The sequence below is a fragment of the Sinohyriopsis cumingii genome, unplaced genomic scaffold (assembly GCF_028554795.1).
Source record: "Sinohyriopsis cumingii isolate HCF-2022 unplaced genomic scaffold, ASM2855479v2 utg001742l, whole genome shotgun sequence".
Taxonomy (NCBI): Eukaryota; Metazoa; Mollusca; class Bivalvia; order Unionida; family Unionidae; genus Sinohyriopsis; species Sinohyriopsis cumingii.
The window spans coordinates 339,882-346,557 of NW_028316042.1; the positions used below are offsets into that span (position 1 = coordinate 339,882).

The window sequence follows — 6,676 nt, forward strand, 5'->3', positions numbered from 1 at the left end:
TCTCAATACTTCCATACCGTCCGTCCGTCCGATTATTAAATGGTATGTATACTGTATCTCTTGGGTCAAATATGATTTAAAATCAGATCTCTATTGTCCTGCGTAAAGATCTGACATCAATCGCTTAGAGATCATGTTTTAGTGACCTATGTTATTACCCTAATATATAATTTTATCAGCAAAATCAGATGATGTCTTATATCTTCGCGTTTGGGAAACTGAGCAGTGCGGCTGAAGAGCATCAATATGTAAAGAACAATTTGATTCACTTTCAGAGATTTGAAAACTGCATTTCCATTGGGTACTTCAAAGGTCACCAGAACATGACCTTTACGCTGGCGCTATCAGATCTTCACGTAGGACAGTGGAGATCTGATTTGAATCAGATTGCTCTTTGGTCACTCTTTGGGGTATACATGAGTACAGGAGCGTTGTGTATGTGGTGGTCAGAATATATTATGTAAAACCTGGGAATTTGCGATGCAATCATCAATATAAAGGAACGTATCCTCACAACCAGTATATAAGTGACAGCACTGACAATCACGTTCTTCGATTTATGTTACATTAATGTAATTATGTATGAACATTTTCTTTCATATTACCCGACCCTCAAGGAAAACATAAATCGTTGATATCGATTTTCTTCAGCTTAATCATACAAAGTTGTCGTCATATACATGAAATTATACTAAGTACTGAATATTCAAAAGCGGATCGCTGGAAGTAGTGTTGGACGTTTACTTAATGAATGTTCTTCATGGATTGTTCTGATGTATTGATATAGTGAAATAAAATTGTGTTCATCAAGAAAACTGTCCCACGTGTTGAACGTTAGTAATAATAAATAGCAGCAGAGAGGGCGAACAGACTCTAATTGACTCACTCTCGAATCACAAAACAATCCTTCCTCTGAAGATCGCAAAAACTCTAATTGACTCACTCTCGAATCGCATAAATAAGCCTTTATGAAAATCGCAAAAAATCGCCCCCCCCCAAAAAAAAAAAATAAAAATAAAGTTCTATATTTAAATATGTCCATATCTCCGCTGCACTAAGTCTGATGAATATTTCTCAAAGTATGTGTATCAACACCATTAAATGCAACTAAAATATTGCAGTTATCTCCGATCATTTTTTGTATTAGTGTATTTCGCTGAGTGACATAAATTACATCTGTTTTTTTATGTCTACCGCGTGAACATATTATAACAGGATTTGATTGCTTATCCAGCATTACATCGTCGTATACAACTAAATTATTAATAAATCTATCAATATCATCTACAGATGGCGCTTCATTAATATCAGTAATAAAATCAATAACATCATCACCGTTTTCATCCAACAACTTTGCATTTTCATTTAAGTCTTTAAATACATCGTAGCATCGCTGATCATCTACAGACGGAGCTACTAAATAGAACTTGTCCCATTTGAGCCATCTCATTATCAAATTAAGCAGCAGTTCCGTTTTACCAGACACAGATGGACATTTTATGATCATTCGGACAGAATTTGGTAGCGCAGCATGATGCTTGACCGGCTCTTGCTTTCGTGTCGCTGGGAAATAAATTACATCCTTGTTGTATAAATATAATAAATAATATGGATTTATATTGTAGAAAATGCAGGACGCGTATCCCCACAAGTGGACTAACAACTATTACAACAAAAAATAACAGATCAGCAGTTACATATAAGAGTGAACGATGGGGTACAAAAAAAGTTAAGTTTATTTCAACAGGCGGAGTTTTAAAAACAAGGAGGTGATATTGCTGCGCAGTTAACAAAGTTACAAGGAACACCATGGGCTAAGTACCCAGGAAAAAAAAACACCTTCCAGGATATAATTATTGTGGTCCTGGTACCTGACATGATATCCGAATTGATAACCAAGATCAGCCAAGGCCTGGTTAGTATTCAGTAAATGTCATTGATAAAGCGTGTCACGCTCATGATGTAGCTTATTAAAGTAAAATCCTACAAGATAGACATATTGCAGATGTAAAATTAATTCGTGCGCTAAATTCCATTAAAAAATAAATCTTTCAAAGAATCATTAGCTAATTGGTTGGCGAGATCTGCGATGAAGGGTAAGCTTGTATTAGGAGGCGGTGATTAATCAACCGAGTATTATTAAACTGGAGTCGATTTATTATAGCTGAAGAGGATACTGGAGGGGTAGAGCAGCGATTAGCAAGCTCGCTGAAGCAAAACACGTTACACGTGTTGCTGCTGAAAAATGGTTAGCACGACAGGCAATATGGCAAATTTATCTAGCACAGCCTAAATGAATCGAGTATGCACATTTTGATGTTAGCGTTCCTAATGAAGTTCATCGGGCTGATATTTTCTTTTTACCACACGATGCTATCAAAATTGGAAGACGTCGATTAACATATAAATAAGCGGTAACTGTCTTTGATGTTGCAAGTAGATATAAAGAAGCAGAGCCACTATCAAGAAAGACAGCAACTAAAGTAGTTTCTGCGTTTGAACGAATTTATCAACGTGGTGGTCTACGATGGCCACAGCTACTACAAGTTGATCGTGGCAAAGAATTTCAGGGCGCAGAATCATCGTTAATGAAGCAATATAACGTCAAAATACGACGAGGACATACTGCAATTCATCGCGATCAGGCAATTGTTGAACGATTTAATCGAACGCTCGCTGAGAGATTGTTTGGATATCAGTATGCGAAGGAAATAATTCAAGACAAAAGATCTCGAGAGTGGCTTGCAAGATTACCAAGTGTGATAGCTGCATTAAATAATGAAATTACTCGAACAACCAACGTGAAAACTTTTATCGCGATCACAAAAAAATATACCCACACAACGACGTGATTTTTTGAAAACAACCAGTATTGGGTAATGTAACTGTAAGATATTTATATGAACCCGGTGAACTTGAAGGTGGTAAAAAAGAGCGACCAATCCTATCTGGAGTATTACGACACATACAATTTTCATCGAGACAAGATCCACGGGTAGACCTGCAATCTACAGATTAGATTCAACTGCTCCTCAACGTGGATTTATACGTGAACAATTACAAGTAATTCCTGAAGACATGCAATTACCACCGCGATCACTTAACAAGCACCCCAACGTCGATTACACTCAAGACAGGTCAGCATCACAATTTCGCGTGTATGACCAAGACTACTATCTCTTCTATCCATGGTAAATTGTCTTGGATCGTTATTTGAAATTCGCAACAACATTATACAATTACAGCTCGCACAATGATTATTCTGCTGTTGTTTCAATGCTATGATGAATTCAACATCTAGATCAAAGTCTCCTTTTTTTGTGACATTGTTTATAACCAGCTAATTTTATTTCTGACTATATCACTGTGAATAACATCATTGATGGTTTCTGTAGCGTCTATGACAATTCTCCACAGCTGAGATATTTTTCTGACTCGAGACTCTGCGAGATAAACGAAGTTTACTCATTCGACAGGATCATTGACAATCCAAACTCGCGTATCAATAATAGTTAATCCCTGAGATGAGTGAATTGTCATTGCATATCCCAATGTCCATGGGGATTTATCCGTACTCAGCGCATCGTCAACAACACAAACATCAACCAAAACAACATCATTTAATACGAGATTCTGTTTCTCAGTCTGTCCTGGTATATCTACTTCGATATTCTGTCGTCGTGTATTAGCTGGTCTATAACACAATGGTACACGTAGATCTGACATTTTTTCTTTATACAACTGAAATAACCGCTGTTGAAGTGTATCAGAACTATCTTTCTACTTGCCACTATTAAATCATTTGGTCTCCACACTTGCAGAAAATCGTTCGTAGAAGTTTCTGAAATTATTTTCCGCATTATTTCACACTGAATTTTATTCGGCTGTAGTCTGATTAATTTTTTTTAACTCCCTTAATTCTACATCAAGAGATTTATGATCATCAGTTATCTCCTCGTAATAATCCACAACATTTTTAGCCACCCGTGCGGAGATAACCCAACAAACGGCCGTGGTTGACCATGATCGCCGCACATGACCACAGTTGTATTTTTCAATAACAGTCAATCGAGAAGCATTTTTAATGTATCTAGCGACACTGTCCATATCTCACCCTAAATGATGATCCTTGGGATGTATTTCTCTCCCATTCGATCAGGAGCCCATGTGTCTCCCTTCCATCGAAAAAAGCTATGATAAGTACATGATTGCACTCATTGTTCTCTCATTTCTTTTGCGAGTCTGTGTGTAGGTGTTAAAACAACCATATCATCTGAACTCTGCCGAAATAATTTAATAATTCGCATTGTTTCACTAGAACCTCCCGGTCCGTTTAGATAGACCGTCTTGTGTCTGGATACTGGATCATACACAGATGCCGCAGACGATAATTCTGATATCTGATATTTTTGTTATAAATATCTTTGATTTCAACATCTGCGGATTCAGAATAATTATAGAACAAAATAAAATGAATCGGTTGCAACTCTGACTGTAGTGGTAGGGAATATATTTATCATCGATAATAAATTTAAAGAAACATAATCGAGCATTGAGGATCTGAAGCAACAATTGTACCTAATCTTGTTCCGTTAGACAAGTAAGCGTTTTCTCGACTTACAAATATATCTCTCTTCGTTGCATCGGCGATTATAAAATCATATTCAACATCGTCCATAATTAATCGTGCATAATGTCGTTTATGATCATATGCTCCGCCATGAGTAAATTTGCCAATTATTCTTCTACCAAGATCTTTTGCGATTTTATTTTCATCAGGTGGTGGTAACCAAACCTCTTTCTGAGGACCTTATGATATAATTGCCTCACTTACAATCAACGATATTTTACAATCAAGTATATATTGTAATAAAACTATTGGTGCCCTACCAAACCAAATATAACAGATCGGATGAAGACCTTTAGCAAACTCGAATGATACATTACCAGCGAATCTAGTTAGATCAAAATCAAGTAGTGGTCCATTTATCGATACTCTAGTCATCTCGTGTGTGTGGTGTCCGAATCTTTTAAAATATCCAGAACACTCTCCGTAACCAAGAAATCTTCCAGGATAACACGCGACCGTATCAACCGAGATAACATCTTTATGGTCATACTTAGAATTCCACAATCCACCGTGCCCGTATTGACAACAGCTAAGCTACGTAAGATTTTTCATTTCTTCGTGGAGAGATTCTTTACGATATATTTCGCCGTTAGGTCGTACAAATTGATCATATTTGTCATCATCTGAACTTTTAAATAGCCATACTGATACAGGACCGTTTTCACTTATTTCGTGAACAAAATCAAACATGATTATTCGTCGGATCAACCAAAGCTCGCCTCTGCAAGTCAGGGGTTCTTCTGTCAAGATCGAATCTGGATTTAGGAAACGAAGTTTTCCAGGGCTCGATTGTAGATAATCTCTCAAACTCCCCCATATTATATTTTAGACAAGTATTTAAATAAAAATATTATATATACAATGACTCAAATAAGGAATCAATGCAAGTGGTTGATGATAGAGTCTTCAACTCCTTGTACCAGATCCTGTGTAAAAGAATTCTGCGGGCAACATTTACGAAGCGTAAGAAAAGGGAGTCTTGGTCCAAAACCGTGTTTACGGTGTGATATTGGAGTTAGAAGGAAAACGCAGTTGTGTGTGCAATGTGGTGGTAAAAGATATAGCGAACTGAAAAGATACTATGATAAAAAAAGTAATGACGGTGACAGGGTTATAAAAACCGTAGAAGATTATCTAATTAGATTCTCAAAGTAATAATTTAGACAAATTAGTATTTAAGCAAATAATATTATTATAGAAATGAACCAAGAATTTGTAAAGCATCCAATCATCAAGGATTATCAAGCATCTCTTGATAGTGTAATTAGGCACTGTCGACGAAAAATACCAGTTGGTTATGTTAATAATCATGGTAATCTCATATTTACTGCTGGAAGTAAAACATATCTTTGTCATAGGTTCGTATTTGAATGTTTCAGTGGATTGATCTTAGACGGTTTTGTGATCGATCATATCAAAAAGTTAATAATAATTCATCCAGTCCGAGAGCTATCACGCAGAGTCAGAATTCTGCATGTGATGGGACTGGTAAATATGAAGAAAAAAAAAACAGTTTCAAGGAATGCAGTTAAATCGACGATATTTTGATATTAACCCGCGTGCAGTACAATTTCCTGCAGATAAAATATACAAATCTGCTCTCTCGAAGAAATATAAACAAATAATCATTTTCCATTACTGTTAGAGATAAATGTCAAACTAAGATATCTCCGGTGGTGTAATTAAGTAGTTATCCCGTTATATTTACTAACTATTTATTTAATTTCTTTTTTTGTTGTTGTCATTGTTCAGTAATTAATTCATTATGATACAACTGTCAATTTATCATTTCAAATTTTTTATGTGAGCTCTAAATCGCACTGAAGAGTAATCCACAAGGACATTCAAGAAGAATGTCGGCCAAAAGAAATGGTAATAGGGTGCCGAGAAGACCATAAGAATGGTCTCAAAAAAGGACCTTATGAAAGACACAAAGGCCAATGAAGGGACCACATGAATGATAACCGCTCATCATTCTACAGTTATTTTGTTCTTCTTTTAAACGTATATTTAGTATATAATGAATTACGAAAATGTCAATGATAT

At 36.0% G+C, this 6,676-nt stretch overlaps 1 protein-coding gene across 1 annotated transcript in view; it reads left to right on the plus strand.

Moving 5' to 3' along the window:
- The window catches only part of LOC149771668 (E3 ubiquitin-protein ligase TRIM45-like), a 72,830-nt gene extending 71,187 nt beyond the window's left edge, over window positions 1-1,643 (plus strand). The window contains exon 2 of the transcript XR_016418178.1: window positions 1,626-1,643. The gene's annotated coding sequence lies outside the window, so the exon portion shown is untranslated. The remainder of the gene's footprint in view (window positions 1-1,625) is intronic.
- Window positions 1,644-6,676: the final 5,033 nt, after the last annotated feature.